The following is a 23337-nucleotide window of genomic DNA, read 5'->3' as shown; positions in this document are numbered from 1 at the left end:
CTCTGTTAACCAACTCATTGTCATATTCATGTTGTAAAAACAATTTTTTTGGTTTAGAGGCTCATTTCACAGACAACCTCTAGACATCCTCTTAACTATGATGCTCAGTGTGGAAGTTTTAAAGTCTCTAGCCTCTAAATCAAGAAATTTGGTGTTTTGTTTTGTTTTGTTTTACTGTGCCTAGTAAAGAACAGGCATTAGATAAGGATTTGTTTCTTTCTTCTTTCTTTTTTATTTATGTATTTATTTTTTTTGCCAGTCCTGTGCTTGAGCTCAGGGTCTGAGCTCAAGGCCCTGGCCTTTCTTTTTTTTCCATATATTTTTATTGTAATTAATAGAAGGGTTACATTATATTCACCAGATAGAGGGTGCATTACTTCACATACATTGATATCCTTTCTCATGTCTTGGTCCCCATTTGCCTCCCCCCACCCCACCCCTCATCTTGTTTTTCCCCTTTCCCTATCCAATTTCAAATAACCAAATACACATATATTCAGTACACCAAATAACAAGGTGAACTACTATAACAATGAGTTCTTGGCCTTTCTCAAGTCTAGAGTTCTACCACTTGCGCCTCAGCACTACCTCTGGCTTTTTTCTGTGAATGTGGTACCGAGGAATTGAACCCAGGTCTTCGTGCATGCTGGGCAAGCACACTACCACTAGGCCAAACGCCTGGTTCCTGTTTCTTTTTTTAACTGTATTTTATTGTTGGGATAATGTATAGAGGGGTTACAGTTACATTCATCAGATGGAGGGTGCTTTACTACTTGAACCTTGATATTCTTTCCCTCCTCTCACTCCCTCCCAGTCATAATGTTTTCCCAATTCCCTTCTCTATTTAAAATAAACAAATAAGCGTATATACAAATACCAGGTTGTTTCTTAAGATTTGGTTATCTATGGCTGGGAATGTGGCATAGTGATAGAATGCTTGTGCAGCATGCATGAAGCACTGGGTTCAATTCCTCAGTACCACATAAACAGAAAAGGCTGGAAGTGGTGCTGTGGCTCATATGGTAGAGTGCTAACCTTGAGCAAAAGAAGCTCAGGGGTAGTGCCCAGGCCCTGAGTACTAGCCCCAGGACTGGCAAACTAAATGATTTGGTTATCTAGACATTCAGAGATTACAGAGTTTTGCTTTGTTGTTATTGTTGTATAAGACAGAGTCTCACTACGTAGACCAGGCTGATTTCAAATTCATGATCCTCTTGTTTATACTTCAGTGGCGTGCTGGGATTCCCAGCATGCTCCACTGCACCTGACAAGAATCCCTATTTGTATCCTAGACAATAATCAGAAGAAATAACGGAAGCCGGGCTTGGTGCTCCATGCCTGTTATCACAGCTACCTAAACAGTGGCAGGAGGATGGTGAGGAAGAGGCCAGTCAGACAATGTTAGCAAGGCCCTCTCTTACTAAAAATGGAATAAAAACAAAAGAATTGGGTGTGTGGCTCAAATGGTAGAGTTAGCAAGGCTTTGGGTTCCATTTCCAGTACTGAAAAAAATGTTTTCTATGTACAAATGCAGTTATATATACATACATTTTATTTTGACATGTTAGTAACTTTATAAACATACATATACATGCATGTGCACATGCTCAGTGTTACTTAAAATTAGAGAAAATAACCTATTTTAGATCTACTTAAGCTTGCTTCTTCACTGGCTTGTCAGTCCATTTGAAGCCCCACTCATTTTACCATGAGTCCCACTTGTGTCTTGCTATGATGCCTCTGAATTTCATGGGGTATTTATTCCCAGTTAATTATTAAATTCTCTTTTAACTGCTTTAAATGCCAGACACTGGCTTTGTCTACCAAATTCTTTTTAAATCTTTTTTGGTACGGAAGGGATAGAGCAATCTTGGGGTTAGTATCACACTTGTAATTTTTAATTTCTAAAGTTCTATAGACTGTCTGCCTGCCTGCCTGTGCCTGTCTGTCTAGCTCTGTCACTCTGTCTGTCTCTGTCTCTGTCTATCTCTCTCTTTAAGTTCTCTACCCTTTGAATTATTAATGCATTTTTCTCTTGCTTTCATAGGCTCATAGAATGGTCTAGTAGGGCAAGCAGAACCAATACATGCACACTTGATGTTCTAAGTTGTTGGCTTCATTGCTTATATGACATAGAAGTCCACTATTTTTTTTGCCAGTCCTGGGCTTGGGCTTAGGTGTCCTTGGGTTTTCTCAAGGCTAGAGCTCTACCACTTGAGCCACAGCACCACTTCTGGCTTTATTCTATGTATGTTATACCGAGGAATCGAACTCAGGTCTTCATGCTAGGCAAGCATCTACCACTACTCGGCCAAACTCCCAGCTCCACCATTTTTTGCCAGTTCTGGGCCATGAACTCAAGCCCTGAGCACTGTCCTTGGACCCACTTCTGGCTTTTTTCTATCTATGTAGTACCAAGGAATCAAGCCCGGGTCTTCGTGCATGCTAAGCAAGCACTGTACCAGTAGGCCAGACTCTCAGCCCAGCAGTCCATTTTATAGAATATTTTTACTGATGGCAAACACAATATCATTATAGCAACCTATTTTGACCAATTCTTTAAAAAGGAGCAAGAAAAGTAATAATCTTACCATCTTTAAATCAAACTAAAACTAGTCTCCCCATAATTACTATAGAAAAAACCTATTTCCTATTGTATACTAGACACTCTTAAGTGCTATACAAGAATGAAAATACAAGAAATACTTTCATATTTATGAACTTGATAGCTGCACTTCCCCATTTTGATTGCTGACTTTTTTTCATATATTTTTTAATTAATAGAAGGGTTACATGATATTCGGCAGATAGAAGGTGCATTAATTCACATACATTGATACCCTTTCACATGTCTTGGTCCCCATTTCCCTCCCCCCCACCCTCACCCCTCATCTTGTTTTCCCCCCTTCCCTATCCAATTTCAAATAACCAAATACAAATATATCCGATATATCAAGTAACAAAGTGAGATACTGACTTTTGAACTTACAGCTTCCCCTTGTACACAGAATTCAAGCTCATACGTATGTTAAATGAAACAAAACCGACAGTTGCTAGTTGCTTTACTACTGAGAATATCAATTTATGTATGTTTTTGCTAGCAGTTATGTGAGCTAGTGATTGGAGCTAGTAGAAAAGCAGCCAATCAGGGAATTGCAGCCTATATGGCCTGCAGGTGGCAGAATAAGCTGATAAAACCTGCCTGACAAGAAAATGGATGAAGAGGGCTACGAAAGAATGAGGAAGGAAAGAACACTAAATCTTTGCTACCATGAGATCCTCCAGTCGGAAAGCCATCTTCAAACACTCCAATTCTCTTTATTTAACCCAAGGCCCATCTCTGTAACCCTGAAGATTGTGTGAGATGTTGAGGTGGGGTCAAGTGCTCTCTTGTTACACAATATCTATGCCATGTGCTCTCTTTCTCTGCCATATTTCTTTAGTAATAAACTTTCCTATTCCCTTACTGTGTTTGAGTCTTGTCTGAATTCTTCTCTTGCCATATGCAAAGAGCCAGTTGAACTTAGCTGCCCTAAAGTCCTGGTAATACTAACTAGCTCATTGTTCCTGCTTAACATTGGGAATTTACAACATTCATTTTTATCCATTTTGCTCTTATGATGGTTTGGCTCCCCACATTTTACTCTGTGTGAGTGTGAGAGAGAGGGGGGGGGAAACAGAGATGGAGAGACAGAGACAGACTTAATTCTAAGAGATTTAATTTCTGTTCAATTGACTATGATAATTGAAGAACAAAAAGGATAGTGGGGAGCCATCAAAAAATCCTGGTAGAAATGGAGTGTATTTGTAACCACTTGTATACCATCCAGTGTGTTTACTTACAGATTTATAGATACATTCTGTCACAAATGAGGGAAACCATGCAAGCCTTGTTTCTCTGAGTCTGGCTTACTTCACTTAATATACATTTTTCCAAGTCTTTCCGTTTTCTTTTTTTTTTTTTTGCCAGTCCTGGGCTTGGGCTCAGGGCCTGAACATTGTCCTTGGACTTTCTCAAGGTTAGCACTCTACCACTTGAGCTTCAGCACCACTTCTGGCTTTTTTTTTCTATGTATGTGGTACCTAGGAATTGAAACCGGGTCTTCGTGCATGCTAGGCAAGCACTCTACCACTAGGCCAAACTCCCTACCCCAAGTCTTTCCATTTTCTTACAAATGGGTTCTTTCTAATGGATGAGTGAAATTCTATTGTATGTGTGTGCATATATATGTATGCCATATTTTTTGATCCTGTTGCCCATTGAGTGGCATCTGGGCTGATTCCGTATCTTGCCTATGTTGAATAGTGGTGAATGGAAAATGGTTGTGCTGGTTGCTTTACTGAAACCTTGACTATAAAAAACTCAAATCGTATAAATTTTTAGAAAAACAAGGCCAGAACCTAGCCAAACCAGCACTAGGAAATATATGCATGCAGGATGGGGCATTGAGCAAAGGGGAGAAGTGTAGAGGAAAGTTGGAGAAGTAGGTGGGGAAGGCAAGAAAAAAGATAGAATTTAGCTATGTAGATTGAGGAATCTGGAATCACACCTTTGTTCTTTATTAATGGTACTGAGACCTCTTTTTCAGCTAATAGAATCACAAGAAAAAAATACAAATAAATCAAAGAGAGTATAATGGTGAAGCCAAATATGATCTGGCTAGCTCTATCTTGGAAGAATGTTACAGCAATATTTTGGATGGGTTTGAGCAATATTCAAATACCAGAGTCATCAAGGGAAAGAATTTGAGTTATGTAGGAACATGAGCATGTCATTTCTTTAAGTGAACTAGGTCCAACTCTTATCACCATAATTAGGAGCAAGTCAGTGTATCGTGTAATGACAAATAGCATAAAGGTTAGGAAAACAAGCTCTGTATCCTTTACTGGCTGGTTAGAAGTTGTGTAAGAATCAAATCATACTAGCAAATTCCTTCTACATAAGCAAGGTATCTATATGTGTGCCTATATATGCAAAAGTACTCATTATTCAATTACTGTGCTTGGTGAAATACTTTTGAGACTAGTATTTTCGAGATAAAATATGGCTGTTATTTTTTATTTTAAAGCTTTGTTGGTATTACTGGAGTGTTAGCAGAGGCACAGGCTTACAAGGCTGGTACTGTAGCACTTGAGGCATGTCCCATCCCTTTTTGCTTTAATTATTTTTGGATTAAGTCATTCATTTGGGTTGATCTTAGACTGCTTCCTCCTACCTATGCCTCTAGCCTCTAGCATAACTGGGATACTAGCTAAGCAGCATCATATTCAGTATTTTTTTTTTTGCTGAGAAAGGGTCATACTAAATATTTTGTCCAAGCTAGTTTCAAGTTATAATCCTCTCAATCTCTTGCTAGCTAGTATGTAAGGAAAATGACCAGGATTGATAGGAGGGGAGGTTAGATGAGACAATACAGCATAAGATTCTTGCTTTCATTGAGAATACTAGAGAAGATTCTATATGATTTTAAACTTCATTAGAATTAGAGTATCACCTGTATATTAAAAATGTAAAAAATGATTCTCAAAATATAGCATTATGGCCTACTATTTCAAAATTGTCAAAGTCTGAGTAAGATAAAGGACAAAATTTTAAAAAACATCAATATAAGGGAAATAAAGTGCAAAATTAAAAAGAAAATTTATATAAAAAAACGTAAAAAAGAGAAAATTATATCAACCCACCAGAAAACTAAAAAGAAACTAAAAGGGAAGCAAAGAAACAGAACATGCAATAAAATCAAATATAATGCTCTACTCTTAAAAAACCCATACATGAAGAGGAAGATGGCGCTGAGACAATAGGGACGCTGCCTAGCTCTCTCCCCCAAAAAGAGAGAACCAGGGAATCCCACGAGCCAACTACCTTAAGAAATCCACAACAACAAACTCAAGAAGCAACGGAGAAGGACTCAAACCAGAAAAGAAATCCAGATAAAGCTCACATCCAACTTTCTCAAAGAATTCAGAACGTGAGGACCCCTCCCCCACCCCTCCACGCCGCCTCTGAGACTGACAGGCGGGTGGGCACTAAAACCCAGCACCCCACCAAAGGGGATAGAGGTGTCCCAGCTCCCATCAGCCCAACAAGTTCCTCTCCCAGGCCACTGGACCTGAAGAGTGGGAGGCGCTGAGACCCTGCCTTTCAACAGCTGGTGGGGTGTGTGGGAGTCTAGGAGCCAGCATCTGTCCCCCTCAAATCTTGAGCCAGGCACCCTCCAGCTGGGAATCCCCAGCCAGACAGCACCAAGGGGCCCCCCCACAGTCTCAGACTCTTGGCCAAAGCATCGGAAACACAGCAGGGATCTGAAGGGCAGACCAGCAGCCAAGCTCGCCTTCTGAGAATCAGAAAGGCACGGTTCCACCCTTGGAGACCACATCCTTGACTGGGCCTTGCCCCTGGGAACAGAGCAGACACCTGCTCGTCCAGCTGAGAGCTCCTGGAAACCCCCAAACTGCAGACCCTTGGCTGGGGGCCCACCCCTGGAAACAGTGCAGGAAAACCAACCATCCGCCCAGCGCTCTGAGACTGAAGCAGGCAGACCCATCCCACGGCCCACTGTGAGGCCACTGGTTGGGCTGAGAACTAGTCGTGCAGCAGCACACAGCCTCTGGGAACAGGTCAAACACCTGCAAAAGCTACAAACTCTGACTTAGCAGCAGAATCAATTTGGCTGAGAACCACAGGTATACATAGATTCTCAGAACCACCAGTCCCAATCCAAGTAAAGACCACCACCTGCTGACCACAGAGTGAACTACAACAACAGTTCTCGATGCCTAGGAGAGCGCAAAGGCGAATTATGACATACATAAATAATCAAAGTCCCACGCAAAGCCCAAAAGGAAACAAGAGCGAAGGGACGAGAGAGATGTCACCATCCCAAGAAATGACACCTGAAGAGACACGAAATATGACTCAAATCAAGGAGATGATTTTGGAAATGAAGACTGAATTACAAAAACAAAAGCAAATTTCTAAGGAACTCTTCCAATTCAAAAGAGAAGTGGAAGAAAAGTTCAATAACCTCTCAGCTGACTTGATCAGCCCAGAGTCCACACTTCAAGCAAAACTGGAGGCATTAAGCAGCAGATTGACTGAGATGGAAAATAGAACATCAGGAACGGAAGATAAAATACAAGAGCTGGAACAGAGAATCACCACCTTGGAAAGATCAGTCAGAATTCACCAGCGGGAACTCCAGGACCTGGCAGATGCAGCAAAGAAGTCTAACCTTCGTATAATAGGGATTGATGAGGGGGCAGAATTTCAGGACAAAGGAATGCAACCCCTATTCACCAAAATCATAGTGGAGAACTTCCCCAACCTCAAAAAGGAAAATACTCACATTATAGAAGGTTTCAGGACTCCAAACAGGCAAGATCCTAGAAGGAACTCATCTAGACATATCATAATAAAGACACTAGACCCAAATACCAAGGAATTGATCTTAAATGCTGCAAAAACAAAGAAAGAGCTATACTACAATGGGAAAAAAATTCGAATTACAGTAGATCTCTCCATGCAAACCCTAAATGCAAAAAAAAGCTTGGAAAAATATCATTGATGTTCTGAAGACCAACAACTGCCAACCCAGACTGATATATCCAGCAAAACTAGCAGTAAACCAGTGTTACAAAAAATATTAATTAATCGAGAACAAATTGTAGAACATCAAGAACCCCCATCAAGAAGCAAATATCTATAATTCATTAAACACAAAAGGGGAAAAAGGAGAGAGAAAGGAACTTAGAAGTAAAAATAAATAATGACAATGGACACTGACCACTTCTCCATAATTTCCCTAAATGTGAATGGGCTGAACAATCCAATCAAAAGACACAGAGCAGCAGACTGGATTAAGAAACACCACCCATCCATATGTTGCCTCCAAGAGACTCACCTGACCGCCAAAGACAGAAACAAATTCCAAGTGAAAGGATGGAAATGAATTTTCCACTCCAATGCACCAAGCAAAAAAGCAGGAGTAGTAATCTTAATCTCCGACAAAATTAACTTCTCGGTAAAATCAGTACATAAAGATAGAGATGGCCATTCCATATTAGTAAAGGGTACAATCCATGCCCATAATATTACAGTTATAAACATTTACTCCCCCAACACAGGAGCACCCAGATTCGTCAAACAAACTCTCTTAGAATTACAGAACAAGATAGATTCAAACACAATCATAGTGGGAGACTTCAATATTCCACTCTCACCAAATGATAGGTCAGCTCAACGAAAGTTAAGCAAAGACACCATTGACTTAAACGACACCATAGCCCAGCTGGGCTTAACAGATATACACAGAGTCTTCCACCCGACGGCAAAACTTTTTACATTTTTCTCAGCATCACATGGAGCACATTCCAAAATTGATCATATAATATTTCAAACAGAAAACCTAAGCAGATGCAAGAGGACTGATATAATCCCATGCATTCTATCAGACCACAGTGGAGTCAGACTAATTCTGAACAATGCAGTCAAAGTCAAAAAAACATTCAATCACTTGGAAACTGAACAACACACTTCTGAATAACTCCTGGGGAACAGATCAAATCAGAAAAGAAATTAAAAACTTCCTTGAATGTAATGACAATCAAGAAACATCACAAAGGAACTTATGGGACACAGCAAAGGCAGTTCTAAGAGGCAAATTTATTGCACTAGGAGCCCATATTAAAAAGACAGAAGAAGAGCATGTAAATAACCTAAAAAAAAAACTGAAACACCTAGAGGAGCAATAAAAAGTTAATTCTAAAACAACTAGAAGGAGAGAAATAACAAAAATAAAATCAGAAGTATCAGAAATTGAAATAGTATCTACTATACAAAAAATTGATCAATCAAAAAGTTGATTCTTTGAAAGAGTCAACAAAATAAACAGATACCTGGCAAGATGAATCAAAAAAAGGAGAGGGGAGACTCAAATAAACAAGATTAGAGACCCCATGGGAACAGTCACAACTGATTTCCAAGAAATTCAGTCCATAATAAATAAGTACTACCAGGGCCTATATTCAAAGAAATAAGAAAATCTAGTAGAAATAGATGATTTCTTAAATAAATATAGGCTACCCACACTAAACAACGATGAGGTAAACAAATTGAATGAACCAGTCTCTTACAATGAAATTGTGGAAGCAATCAGGGAAATGCCAACCAAAAAGAGCCCAGGTCCAGATGGTTTCACTGCGGAATTCTACAAGACGTTTAAAGATGAAATAACACCTATACTCTTGAAACTCTTCTGAGAAATAGAAACAGAAGGAGCAATACCAAACTCATTTTATGAAGCTAATATTACTCTCATCCCCAAACCCGGGAAAGACCCAACCAAAAAAGCAAACTACAGACCTATCTCTTTAATGAACACAGATGCAAAACTCCTCAATAAAATATTAGCCAACAGAATCCAGAAACAAATTTTAAAAATCATACACTGTGATCAATTAGGCTTCATCCCACAGATGCAAGGCTGGTTTAACATTCACAAATCAATCAATGTAATACATCACATTAATAGAGCTAAGGATAAGAATCATATGATAATTTCTCTGGACGCAGAGAAGGCATTTGACAAAATACAACATCCATTCATGTTGAAAGCACCAGAAAAAATAGGAATAAGAAGTACATTCCTCAAAATAGTTAAAGCCGTATATGAAAAACCTACAGCCAGTATTATACTAAATGGTGAAAGACTGGAACCATTTACCTTAAAATCAGGAACTAGACACGGATGCCCACTCTTTCCACTTCTCTTCAATATAGTGCTGGAACCCTTAGCCAAAGCAATAAGGCAAGAAAAGGACATCAAAGGGACCCGCATAGGGAAAGAAGAAATTAAACTATCCCTATTCGCAGATGACGTGATCCTCTACTTGAGTGACCCAACAAACTCTACTCCCCAGCTTCTAGAATTTATAAACTACTTTAGCAAAGTGGCACGATTCAAAATTAACCTTCAGAAGTCAGTAGCCTTCTTGTACACCAACAATACACAAACAGAAGGCCAAATCAAGAAAATGATCCCATTCGCAATAGCCCCCAAAAGAATAAAATGCTTAGGAATATACTTAACCAAAGATATAAAGGAATTATTCAATGAAAACTACAAAAGCCTAATGAAAGAAATTAAAGAGGACACTAGGAAATGGAAAGACATCCCATGCTCATGGCTAGGGAGAACCAACATAGTGAAAATGGCTATACTGCCAAAATTGATATACAAATTCAATGCAATCCCCATCAAAATCCCAAAGACATTCTTTACTGAAATAGAAGATATAATTCAAAGATTCATATGAAACAAGAAAAGACCTAGAATAGCCAAAACAATTCTAGGCAAAAAGAGCAATGCTGGAGGTATTACAATACCAGACTTCAAACTCTACTATAGAGCCATAATAACAAAAAACGCTTGGTATTGGCACAAAAACAGACCAGAAGATCAGTGGAACAGAATAGAAGACCCAGAAATAGAAGATATAGAGAAATAGAGGAGCCAAAGATATACAGTGGACCAAACACAGTCTATTTAGTTATTGGTGCTGGCAAAACTGGGCAGCCACATGCAGAAAACTAAAAATTGACCCTAGCCTTTCACCCTGCACAAGCATTAATTCAAAGTGGATCAAAGACCTCAATGTCAGACCCGAAACCGTGAAACTGCTACATGATAAAGTAGGAGAGACACTGGAACTCATAGGCACAGACAAAAGTTTCCTGAACAGAATCCCAGGGTCACAACAGATTGGAGAGAGGCTCAATAAATGGGACTACCTAAAAATAAAAAGTTTCTGTATAGATAAAAACATAGTCGCAAAAGTAGAGAGACAGCCAACCAACTGGGAAAAGATATTCACCAATAATACATCTGACAAATGCTTAATATCCAGTATCTACAGGGAACTCAAGAAACTAATCCCCCCAAAACCCAATAAACCATTCACTAAATGGGCAAGGGAACTAAAGAGAGACTTATCAGAAGAGATTAAAATGGCAGAAAAGCATATGAGAAAATGTTCATCATCTATGGTCATAAAGGAAATGCAAATAAAAACAACCCTAAGATACCACCTTACCCCAACAAGAATGGCCAAGATTTTGAACTCAGACAATGACAGTTGCTGCCAGGGTTGTGGAGAAAAAAGAACCCTACTACACTGCTGGTGGGAATGTAAACTAGTTCAGCCACTCTGGAAAGCAGTGTGGAGGTTTCTTAAAGAACTGAAAATAGACCTTCCCTACAATCCCGCCATGCCACTTCTGGGCATCTACCCTGAACATCGTAACTGAAGATATGATAAGGACACCTACTCAGCTATATTCATCTCTGCACTATTCACAATAACCAGGCGATGGAAACAATGCAGATGCCCTACTGCAGATGAATGGATACAGAAAATTTGGTATATATACACAATGGAATTCTACATAGCCAACAGACAAGATAAAATAATGGCATTCACAGGGAAGTGGATGAATCTAGAGCGAATCATGTTGAGTGAGACAAGTCAAGACCTAAGGAACAAAAGGCACATGGTATCCTTAATATGTGGCTATTAAATCCAAAGAGTACAAGAGCGAGGACTCAATATTTGCATATCCAATGCTATGGACATGGTAATGGAAATATAAACATAACCATATAGATATAAAAACCTATGACTCTGTAGACATGTTTTATTTTCTAAAATTAATGTTTCTATCACATACAAACCCTCAGCCTAATTTTGATTAAGTTCTAAATACTAAGTCCCAGTGATTGTAAATAGAGATTCCCTTCTTGAACACTCATTTGTTAAACCTGTCATTTAAAATATGATGTAAAAATCAACGTTAATAAAGAAAAAAAACATACATTTTATGAGCATTTATAAGGACTTATTTACCATATTTATTTACTAAAAACAAAACTGTATTCTGCTTAAAAAGTAGCTATAAGGTTAAAATAAAAGAGAACAAGTACTTGGAAATATCAAAATAAAAATATAGTAACAATATTAACATCAAATGAATAAACGAAGATAAAAATGTTGATAACAATGGTAAGAAACATTGCTCAAAGATTAGAAGGAAGCTAGACAACAATAATTAATATATACACAGCAAGTAATACAGTTTCAAAACATATAAAGCCCCAATTGAGCTGGGTATCAGTAGCTCATGCCTGTAAGTCTAGTTATACATGAGGCTCTCTGATCAGAATAGTGATTCTAGGTCTGCATGAGAAAAATTTTGTGAGATTCCATTTTAACCAAGCTGTGTATGGTGATGCACAGGTTTATCTCACCTAGTCAGGAGACTGAGATTGGGATCATCAGGGTTCCAGGCCAACTGTGCAAAATATAGTTTGGGAGAATTTTAATTGGGGGGAAAAATGTAGCATTGTGATGAGTCATCCCAGCTGTGGCAGGATATATAAACAAGAGGGTCATGTTCTAGGCTGGCCTGTGCAAAAAAGTGAGAGTCTGTTTCACGAATAATCAGAGCTGTTAAAAGTGTGGCTCAAATGGTAGAGAACTTGTAGGTTTAAAGCCCTGAGTTCCAGTATCATTCACACACACACACACACACACACACACACACACGACCAAGTTAAGCCAATAGATTGTTGATTGTGGGCTGTTTCTGATAACAGAGCCAATATTCAAAAAGAAATGCCATAATTTAAAAAATATGAATTAAGGAGAAAAATGCTCTTTTTTCCTACTCTTTTTCTTTTTCTTTTTTTGGTCATGAGGCTTGAACTCTGGGCCTGGGTGCTGTCCCTGAGCTCCTCAGCTCAAGGAACTACCCTACCCCTTGAGTCACACCACACCCACTTCCGGTTTTCTAGTTGTTAATCAGAGATAAGGGTTTCATGGACTTTAGCACCCAGGCTGGCATTGAACCACTATCCTCAGATCTCAGCCTCCCAAGTAGCTAAGATTACAAGCATGAGCTGCCATTCCCTGGCTTTTTTCCTACCCTTGACTGTAATTATAACTTTAATTTATTTTTCTTCCACAGCATAAACATTGAAATAGAAAATTCAAATAATGTTTCTAAGTGATACGAATTAACTTCTCAAAATAGAAAGGCATGGATGTTTCTCAGTTTAAATTGGCTTTGAATCTATTTTTGAATATCAGTGTCCTCGGGTTTTTATTATTCTGTGAAAATCCAGTTGGTGACTGTGTTAAAGATTCTGCTGACTTATAAAAATTTCTAAAATGGGGCTGGGAGTTTGGCCTAGTGTTGGAATGCTTCCCTAGCATGCACGAAGACCCAGGTTTGATTCCTTGGTACCACATAACATAGAAAAAAGCTGGAAATGATTCTGTGGCTCAAGTGGTAGAGCTCTAGCCTTAAGAAAAGTCCAAGGACAGTGCTCAGGCCCTGAGCTCAAGCCCAGGACTGGCAAAAAAAAATTCCTAAAATGAAGTACATAAGTATATATCAAGGTAAGAAAATTATTCCATTTCATTATAACATTCTGAGAAGGTTTTTTTTGCCTTTTAAAATTACCTACTATCTGGCTAGTTGGGTGTAGTCCCATGGTTAATAAAGGACTTTTTTCATGTTTTCCTGAATTGGTGGCAGTATATTTAATCAGTGGCAGTATTTTTGAGAATTAGGATTCTTCTTCACTGACCCATGAAAATTGTTTCCTCAACTGCCTTCAAAGGGATATGATTTTATTTTATTTCATATCATCATTTCATTTCATTAATTTTTGCTGTGTCAATCTGCCTTTACTTGCTACAACTTAAGATACTGAACATGTCAAATGCCCTTTTTCTAAGTGTTAAAAGAAGTTATCCAATTCCATTCTTAAATTGAATGGTCGGGGGGAGGGAAATGGGTACCAAGACACGTGAAAGGGTATCAATGTATGTGAATTAATGCACCTTCTATCTGGCAAATATCATGTAACCCTTTTACTAATTACAATAAAAAATAAATAAAAAATAAAAAAATTAAAAAAAACTGAATGGTCAAAGACAGCAATCACTCAGTAAAAAGACAAATTTCTTCTTCAAATCATGTTGACAAATCAGAAATGCTATATTATTTGAATAAACTCTTAACCCGGCTATTGTGTTCAAAGACTGTTGAGTAGTAAATGCCTATAATTTGACAAGTACTGTACACATCAGAGTCTACTAATTTTTTTTTTTTAAGAAAAAACTGGGACACAGGAAAGGTTGAAAAGTAACCACAAAGTACTTTGTTTTTGGAGGAGATTCTTTTGTTTTCTAGTCACTAAAAGAAAATAGAGTGGTAATAATGACCAACCTAAATAAATACCTGGTTTCTCTTTCCTAACTCTTGGCAGCTAAAGGAAAGAAACTTGATCCTTGGTGTGTTGTCACTGTTTACATTTCTGTCTCCTTTGAAGCAGAGCTGGGCATGGAACAGTTCACCCACTGTGGCTCCTCTCTGGAAGGATCTGAAGACAGTGTCTCTTATAGAACACAGACACATGCCCCCACAAAGCATAACTCTGGACTTCTTAAAGGAAAGACCATGGCCTCTATGAGATCACGATTCTCTAAAGTGGCTTGGGTCAGAAACATTTCTGTGGCCTTTAACATAATAACATTTTTCTACCTTGTAAATAGGATAGTGACTACTGAGTATAAGTCAGACAAAGGTCCCCCAAAGTTCCCTAGTTGTTTTGTTGTTTGTCTGTTTGTTTTTGTCTGAGCTGTGGAGAGAGCGACTAGCAAGAATAGTTTTGTGAACTTGATTCTGAAAACTTTGATTAATAATTAGCTAATAAGATAGACTTACTTTTTTTCAGTCTTAAAAAAACCTATGTTGTGGTTTTCATGGGAGGAGATGCTAAAACAGCTTAATTACTAGGACTGAAGTCTTAAAAATCTTTCTTAGCTTCCTGTTTTTCTTCCTTCCTGCTTTCTATTCTGCTTTCCTTCCTCCCTCCCTCCCTCCCTCCCTCCCTCCCTCCCTCCCTTCCTTCCTTCCTTCCTTTCTTCCTTCTTTCCTTCCTTTTTTCCTTCCTTCCTCTCTCTTTCTCCTTATTTTTCTTTCTTCTTTGGAAATAGTTTTATATTTTAAAAGAAATAATGAAGCTAGTATAGAAAGTTCCATGTACTGTTCACCAAATTCTAATTTTATATAACTGAGATACATATATCAACATTTTGTCAAAATAATCATTATGACCTAAGCTCAAGAAGGTAGCTGTAACCTGACAACATTCCAGAGCTGAACCTTTCTTTTTTTAAGAAAATTTAGCTGGAGAAGAAACAAATCATAGTCTCAAGTGCTTTCATCCTGGTTTCCTAAAGTAACTTAAGTGAGAAATATTGGTTTGGTTTCATTCATTCATTCATTCATTCATTCATTTATGTGGTTTTCAGTCAGGGCTTTGTGTTTAACAGGTAGGTACTTTTCCACTTGAGCCATATTTTTTGCTTTGGTTATTTTTCATAGACTCATATTTATGTCTAGGCTGGCCTGAACTGCTGTTCTTCTGTTTATACTTCCCACATAGGATGACAGATATACACACCATGCCGATCTTTTATTGTTAGAGATGGTGGCCACATGAATATTTTGCCTGGGCTGGCCTGTAACAATGATCCCCTAATACTGTCTTGCTGATACATGATTATAGGGATAAACTCCTAGGAATTCCATCCTGGGATTGGGAACATTTTTGTAACCTTTCAGATGAGATTCTGAGTTCCATGGCATCACATACATCCCAAGGGTATGTTCCTATGCTGACATGATTAGAACTCTTTTTCTATCCATTAGTATCTAAGAAATGACACCATTGAAGTGATTCTCAAAGTTAGTCTGTGAATCAAATCACAGGTCATTGACTAAAGGATAATGTTCCAAACTCTGTAGTTCTTTTGTCTCCTTGGCTTTGAATTAATGTTAGTCTGTCTAAATTTCTGTTTCCTCTTTCATTGGCATTTGCTTCATTCCCTAAGCAGATCATCACTGAAGCACTATTGAACCTCACTTCTTGGAGGCTGCTTGTGGTCTGTTGCTCCCTCCTCTGTCCTATGTAGTACCTCATCAAAACCTCTGTCTTTCCACTGTTGAAACTACTTGTTTGCATGTCTATCACCTTACTAAATTGGGCTGCCATGATGTCAGCAACCTCCTCTACTGCATGTTCACGCCACGGTGTAATGTTCTGCCATATGTCCAAGGTGAAAGGGCCAAGTGACTGGGGATTGAAACCTATGATGCTTTTAGTCAAAATAAACCTTTCTTCATTTTAAGTTGATAGATGCAGGAATTTTGTTGTAGTAATAGAAAGCTGACTAATACATATGATACATATGTCTTAAATTTTTTATATATCTTTTTTCTTTCTTTCTTTTTTTTTGTAGGTCATGGGGCTTGAACGTGGCCTTGGCACTGTTCCTGAGCTTTTCAGCTCATGGCTACTGCCCTGCCCTGAGCCAAGCCCCACTTCCCATTTTCTAATGATTAATTGGGACAAGAGGGATAAGAGTCTCTTGGTTTTTAGTTCCCCGGCTGGCTTTGAACCAAGATCCTCAGATCTCAGCCTCTGAGGATGCAGGTGTGAGCCACCACACCTGGCTTACACTTAACTTTTTTTTTTTTTGTGGGCCATGGGGCTTACACTGGGTGCTGTCCCTGAACTCTTCAGCTCAAGGCTACCTCCCTGCCCCTGGGCCTGGGCATTGTCCCTGTGCTGTTCAGCTCAAGGCTACTGCCCTATCCTTGAGCCAAGCCACACTTCCCTATTTTCTAGGGGGTAATTAGAGATAAGAGTCTCAAGTCCTTTTGTGCCTGGGCAGGCTTTGAACCTTGATCCTCAGATCTCAACCTCCTGAGTAACTAGGATTACAGGCGAGAGCCACAGTGCCATGCTGGCTTTTTCTATATCTTTAAGACTTAATTCATTCAATGGAACATAAGGGTACTCAGCAAATAAACAAATCTAAAATTATCCTAACATTTATATCTTACTATCTGTGGTAAAAAAATGTTTAGGTTTCTGAGATTCATATAGAATAAAAACATTATAAGTAGACATTTTGAGTGAGTAGTTCTCAAAGTTCAGTTAACTTCCTTGAAGGATAATTGCAGCATTACTGAACGCTGCTAACTCAGACCTATAGAACCTAAATCTTTGGGAAATATATCCTGAAGTCAGGTCTTTTAAGAAAATCTGTTAGGGGCAAATGGGCTTGGGCGGCTCCTCGGCGGGTGGCTGCGGCAGTGGCCCTAGCAGTTCCTCCTGGCCCTGTTAATGTCGGGGCCAGGCCCGGGAAGGATGGCCCTCTAGAACCCGGCCTTGCTTCTGAGGGGCCGGGGCGGGAGGGGTCCGGGGTGGGCACCGGCCATGTCGGAGGTAACCCAGAGTCTGCTGCAGCGCTGGGGCGCCAGTTTGAGGAGAGGCGCCGACTTCGACTCGTGGGGCCAGCTGGTGGAGACGATAGACGAGTATCAGATATTAGCAAGACATCTACAAAAAGAGGCCCAAGCTCAATACAATAATTCAGAATTCACAGAAGAACAAAAGAGAACCATAGGCAACATCGCAACATGCTTGGAATTGCTAAGTGCAGCATTACAGTCCACACAGTCCCAAGAAGAATTTAAACTGGAGGACCCGAAGAAGCTAGAACCAATACTAAAGAATGTTCTGACATATAATAAAGAATTTCCATTTGATGTTCAGCATGTACCATTAAGAAGAATTTTAGCACCTGGTGAAGAAGAGAATTTGGAATCTGAAGAAGATGAAGAAGAAGGTGGAGCTGGAGCAGGGTCTCCTGACTCTGTCCCTGCTCGAGTTCCCGGTACTTTATTACCCAGATTGCCATCGGAACCTGGAATGACCTTCCTCACTATCAGAATTGAGAAAATTGGTCTGAAAGATGCTGGGCAGTGCATCGACCCCTATATTACAGTTAGTGTAAAAGATTTGAATGGCATAGATTTAACTCCTGTGCAAGATACCCCTGTGGCTTCAAGAAAAGAGGACACGTATGTCCATTTTAATGTGGATATTGAGCTCCAGAAGCATGTTGAAAAGTACCAAAGGTGCAGCTATCTTCTTTGAATTTAAACACTACGAGCCTAAAAAGAGGTTTACCAGCACCAAGTGTTTTGCTTTCATGGAGATGGATGAAATAAAACCTGGACCAATTATAATAGAACTATACAAGAAACCCACTGACTTTAAACGAAAGAAATTACAACTATTGACCAAGAAACCACTTTATCTTCATCTACATCAAACATTGCAAAAGGAATGATCCTGACATGAGTAACCTGTAACATTTGTGAATTTTACCACTCAGTAGAAACCATCATAGCTCTGTGTAGCATGTTCCTGCTCAACAGGCAGGAAGTGAGCCGTGCCTAAGGAAGCCCATTGCAAAGCTGTACCACAGAACTCAGCATATTACGGACATATAAGACTCCTTTGGATACAGGTTTATTATAGATTTTGAAACATGTTTTTACTTTTCTAACAGTCTATTTTCTAATTACTATTGCACCTACTCTGCTTCCTGAAACAATACAATTGTAGTAGGTGTGCTCACCTTCAAAACTTAATACAGCAATAAGAATGTGCGAAGAGTTTACAGATCTATTCACTTTTTCTCCCATTTGCTCTTTTGATTTAACTTCAGATTCTGGGTTGGGGTGGGTAGGACAGTACCAAACTACTTCTGAGAGGAATTGAACCAGTTCTGCTGCCTTGGAAGGTTAGTCTGGAAGTTTGTAGGCTGCTTTTTACATGTGGCCTGACGTTAACCTGACCAACAGTTCTGCTGACTAGAACTTGTGTGCCTTGTCCAGATAAGTATCCAAATATGGGAGTGTTCCCAGTTTGTTGCTGTGATTTTCTCTTTTTTCAAATGACCAGAATGTTTCTCTGCAAGTGAGTATATTTGTAGTCATGTTGATTAGCATTGATATTCTTCCTAATAGATTGTAGGTTTAACATTGGAACCATCTCAGAACAATTACACGTTTTTAGGTGGATTTAGTGTCTTGTAAATCATAAAAATTAAAATCAGAGCTAATGAGATACTGCAGGAACTGACTTTCTTCTGGCAGTTGATCATAAAATCTTAAATCCTTCGTACCTCTCCTTAGAATGATGGGTATGTAAAATTTGAAAAGATAGTCTATTTTTTTAAATATAGGTAGATAGGATTACCATTTATTTACTATTTAGATATACTGACATCCATCCATATGAAAATTTGCAGCTTTTTACTGTTGAGTATTACCTTGGGCTTAATGATACATAAAATTTTCGTAGTGCACATGAGGTAGTTATTTGATACACAAAACATTAAATTTGTGATGGGCTTTCTGTGGGTCAACATAGAACCCACATATTTTAATACCTTTAAATGAACAATGCATGAGGGGAATGCAGTGTCAGTATGTGGCCTATTTTTGAACTAGTGTAGTAACCCAAGTCGATATGTTTGCTTTTTAAAATAATCACAAATGTTTTAACCCTTGCACTTCAAGAGAGAGCTAGTCTCTTATTATCAGTTGTCTGTTAGGTCAATTGTTTACTAGATGAATGTTAATAAAAATATATGAGCCTGAAAGAATTCTCAACCAAAAAAAAGAAAATCTGTTAGGTGCTAGTAGCTCATGTCTATAATGCTAGCTATTTAGAAGGCTGAGACTTGAGGATTGTGGGACAGTCATCCTGGACAGACAAATTTAAGAGATTCTTATTTCCAGTTAGCCAGCAAATGGCTCAGAGTAGAAATGTGGCTCAAGTAGTAGAGCATCTGTATGGTGCAAAAAAAGCTAAGGAAGAGCATGAGGTCTTGAGTTCAAGTACCAGTATCAGCACAAAAGAAGGGGGAGATCTATAGATGCTTGTAGTATACACTCACATTTGAGAACCACTTGAAGAAAGAGTTCCATTCATCTTTTTCTGTAGAGGCTTCAAAATGGGTATAACCAATAGTAGGATAATGAAATAATATGAGAGATGGCAACTCTGGTCAGTTGAGTGTAACTGAGACTGCAGCTATGCTTCTAAATGCTAGGATGTACACCAGGAAGAGAAAGTACAAGAAAGGGAAGTCTACAGTACTCAATACAAGAAATGGGCAAATGTTATTTCCTTAGGAAAGCCATTGTTTCTAACGTAGTTTTTCCCTTAGAGTTTACTGAAGAGCAGTAAATGATAGAATGATCAATATTTCTAACAAAATTTTCAGAAAATAATGCTGCAGTGATTTAAGTTTAGGATATATAGTTAAGCAGTTTCCATGTGTAAGTTGTGTTTATATAATTATTTCCTTCATAGGGTGCCCCCAAATAGCTTCTTTTCCTGTTTTTCACTAGAGATACATTTACATTTTCATACAAGTCCTTACATATACTTCCCTATTTCGCTTGTCACACTGGAGCCAAACTTTAGTTATAATCTCTAACAAGTACCAAGAATGTAAGTACAAAGCATTGCTGATAGAGGGTAGATTTATGTCCTTTGGAAACTAGATGAGCAGTTGGTAATGCTGACATTCTGTTTATGAAATCTGAGAAACCTAACCGGTAGTAGTCTTTGGATAGAAGTCATCAGCTTTATAACAAGGTAAACTACAGCCAGTAATACCACCATCATGCTAAGTGTATGCTCAGTCCATTTTAAGAACTCTGTGCTCTAAGAAGTATTGCCTGATAATCAGAAAGGAGGAAATAGAATTGCAGTGGTCAAGCAAACCTATCCAACCTTATGTTAACTAGTAAGTGCCATGGCCAAGATCAATACCCAGGTCTAACTAATACCCATAATACATGTGAGTTCTCTGGAGCACTGATCTCCACAACTGAAATACTGAAAAAGGAAACAAGAATGTTTAGTGGAAGATGCTTGGCACAGAAATCTACATATCCAAGCTCTTTTGCTAACTTGGGCAAATATTTGTATGGTCTCAAATTTCCTTACCCACAAAATAGAGATTGAGCTATATGATTTTGAGGCTCCATCCCAGACATTTTGATAGAGTAAAATTTTAGCTGAGTGAACTTGGCTCATACCTATGATCCTGTCTAATCAGTAAGCTGAGATTTGAGGATCATGGTTAAAAGCTAGCCCAGACAGAAAAATCCTTGAGACTCTTGTCTCCAAATAAACACCCCAAAAGCTAGAAATCTCAAGGGTTTTTCTGTGACTCAAGTGGTAGAGTGCCAACTATGCTTAAAAGTCAGCTAAGGGTTTGAGGCCCTATGATCAAGCTCTCATACAAGCACACACACACACACAAATTCTATTTTAGATAAAAATTTAGTTTTTCTTTGCATTGTCTCTAAACTAAAGATAATGACTGGAGAAAGACACTGTAGTTGTCTTGACAAATACTTCCATCTCTGTTCCTATGGCACAGAAGTTAGATTGGACCCTAAAAATAATACCGATGACCATTGTTTGAATGAGTTTTTTTGTACTGATGAGGCTTGCAAGAGCCATAATGTATTATCTAAGCTTTTCATTCTGTTATTTTAAGGTAGATTTTAAGTGATTAAGTAATCTATTACAAGTGTGAGGTAAAAGAGCCAGGATTTAAATCTGGGAAGTTTATTCTAGATTCTAGAGCCTATATTTGCTTAAATGTCTAGAGTTTGGATTATTAACCAGTACCTTAAGTTCTCCCACCAAATCATGCTTTGTATGGCTTCTGTTTGTAGAAATAGACTAAGATCTCCAAGTTATGTGCTAGATATCTGAAGGAAATAACTGAATGTAAAAGTATTTGAAATCCTTATTATCCCCCATTTTAAACAGCTTTCCATAACCAATTACTTGAATCTGAGTACATGAACTTGAATTTTATATATCCAGATTAGTCCCAGTGAAGACTCTTAGTGTCTGGAACATTTCCCAGAGCATCTTGGTTGGATAAATTAATTCATTAAAGAGAAACAAAGGTACCTTCATCTGAGTATTATGTTTAAACTTGTGCATCTCATTTAAACTTAGGAAAAATGAAATGAATAATTTTTTCCAGCTGGGTACCAATGGCTCATGTCTGTAATCCTAGCTACTCAGGAGACTGAGATCTGAAGATCATGGTTCAAAGGCAGCCCAGGCACAAAAGTCTGTGGGACTCATCTCCAGTTAACCACCAGAAAACCGGAAGTGGTGCTGTGGCACCAAGTGGTAGAGCTTGCTAGCCTTGAGCTGAAGAGCATAGGGACAGTACCCAAGCCTGGAGTTCAAACCTTACAACCAACCAAAAAAAGAAAAAAAATTCTTTCAGTTAGAGTATATATATATATATTTCAAGTCACAATAACTTTTCATTCAAAGGAACATCAGTTTTATAGTCTCCTTCATTGTCACAACTAGAAAGTACCTATAAATCTACAAGTAAATACACTGGATGGTAAAAGACAGAAAAATACACTTGGACATGATAAATTATACAGGTCTCTAGAAATTCACTCAGTGAGACTAAAGGAGGATATTCTTAGGAGAGGATCACAAGGGCCTAATAGCTGTGAGCATAAGATCATACAAAATTAAGTTTATCCAAACGAATTCCATGAAATGGAAACAAAGGGGGTTTTCCCCCTTTGTTGCTTTATTTATTTTTGTTTGTAAGTTTATCTGTTTGGGGGAAGGAAGGTAGGGAACACATAAATGGTGGGACAAAGGGTGAACAAATATAGCAGTGGTATTCACTAGACACTTGGGGGAGCAGGCGGAAAAACTGGGAGAGAGTGAGGGAAGGGGTGAAACTGTTCAAAAAATGTACTCATTATCTGATTTATGTGACTGTAATGGCTTTGTACATCACATTTGCAAAAAATAACAATTTTTTTAAAATTTAAAACAAAAAAAAACAAAAGCTTTTCATTTCAAACAATAGCAGGTCATCATTTTGCTGAACTATCAATGACTATCAGGCATACTTCTTTAACACTGCAATTTAAGTGATTCTAATTCTCTTTTGATCCTAAAAGATTATCTATTTACTCAACAGTATAACCATTATGTTACATTTTGTTTCCAAGGTGACTTGAGTATCAAGTATTCAACTGAAACATTCTTCCTTTAAAGTCTTCCAGAACTTTGTAGGTAAAAACCACAATAAAATGTCCCTTCAGTCAAATCAAGAGGTCAAACTCTTCTTTCAGAGCATGCAGGCTATCAAATCATGCAGATTTAAGTTTCCCAATGATAGCCTCCAGGGATATCAGAGGTTCATAAGTTTTTCTCTTTATTTTAAAATACAATGTATTCATGACAGCAAATCAAACCTGTTAGTGGCATCAAACAAGAAGTATTGATGCCGGGAACAGGAACACTGCAAATGTATTAAATCTACATC

The 23337-nt window shown here is 38.4% G+C and overlaps 1 protein-coding gene, 1 long non-coding RNA gene and 1 pseudogene across 8 annotated transcripts in view; 2 read left to right on the top strand and 1 right to left on the bottom strand.

Moving 5' to 3' along the window:
* Positions 1-23337, bottom strand: part of Musk (muscle associated receptor tyrosine kinase) — a 101451-nt gene that overhangs the window by 55540 nt on the left and 22574 nt on the right. The gene's annotated exons all lie outside the window — the stretch shown is intronic.
* The window catches only part of LOC150065771 (uncharacterized), a 122615-nt gene that overhangs the window by 97752 nt on the left and 1526 nt on the right, over positions 1-23337 (top strand). The window lies entirely within an intron of this gene.
* On the top strand, positions 17355-18297 carry LOC150065772 (axin interactor, dorsalization-associated protein pseudogene; annotated as a pseudogene).

Source organism: Megascapheus bottae, chromosome 3, assembly GCF_031878675.1.
Source record: "Megascapheus bottae isolate mThoBot1 chromosome 3, mThoBot2.hap1, whole genome shotgun sequence".
Taxonomy (NCBI): domain Eukaryota; kingdom Metazoa; phylum Chordata; class Mammalia; order Rodentia; family Geomyidae; genus Megascapheus; species Megascapheus bottae.
The sequence above is the reverse complement of the archived record's forward strand: the minus strand, read 5'-3'. Positions and strand labels throughout refer to the sequence as shown.